Here is a 1,134-nt window from a genome sequence, read left to right on the forward strand (position 1 = left end):
ATAATACAACCCAGATGAAAGTGAGGGTAATTTTTCTAATATAACTTTCTTATTTTAATCATGAGTTGTGATATATAAATACTCATGATTTCCCTCATTCATAGTCTCAATATGATATCCATTTCGTCGAATATCTTTAAAGCTCAACAAGTTTCTTCGAGACTTGGTAGACAACAGTGCATTATTTATTATAAATTTTGTTCCTCCAGGAAACAAAATTATAGCTCTTCCGGAGCCTTCTATCACATTGCCTGAGCCAATAATAGTGTTAACATATTCCTCTTTTGGCACAAGATGGGTAAAATATATATCACTTTTGAGAATAGTGTGCAAACTTGCACTATCCGCAAGGCATACATCTTCATTACATATCCTTGCCATTCTTCAAAAACAAATAATAATAAAATGAATAGTATGCACAGTTAAATTGAATACTTGATCAGAATTATTTTTCTAAGAAACACTGTACATAAAATAATGTCATATACTAAAATTTTATTTTAAAATTTGACACATTTAATAATTTCAAAATTCATATTAATATTTCATTATTTATGTACATCACATTTGAAACTTAAATACATAGAAAATAAAACTTAACAATAAGTTCTTTACATTATTTATTTACATATATACTTCACAATCACACATATTAAACTATTCCATCATTGATCAAATAACCAATATTTCCTTCAGGGTCCTCAAAGAAATCAGATACATCATAATGAGTGGTGGAGTTCTCAGCATCATTTGAAACAAAATTTGTTTCCTTTCCTTTGTCGTTCTTTTTCAAAGATGCCTGGTAAAGATCGACTAGGTGCCTTGGGGTACGACAGGTACGTGACCAATGGCCCTTTCCACCACAGCGGAAACACTTCTCCTCGGTTGATTTATTCTGCCCGATATTCCTTTCTTTGTCCCACTTCTGGTGAGATCCTCTTTTTTGAACATAATTCTTTTTCCTTCCATAATTTTTCTTGTTATTAAAAGCTTGCCATTTACCTCTTCTGGGGTAATGATTTGTCACATTTACTTCAGGAAATGGGGCGGCGCCAGTTGGGCGCGCTTCATGATTTTTCAATAACAACTCATTGTTGCGTTCGGCAACAAGAAGGCAAGAAATTAACTCAGAAT

Source organism: Arachis ipaensis, chromosome B03, assembly GCF_000816755.2.
Source record: "Arachis ipaensis cultivar K30076 chromosome B03, Araip1.1, whole genome shotgun sequence".
Taxonomy (NCBI): domain Eukaryota; kingdom Viridiplantae; phylum Streptophyta; class Magnoliopsida; order Fabales; family Fabaceae; genus Arachis; species Arachis ipaensis.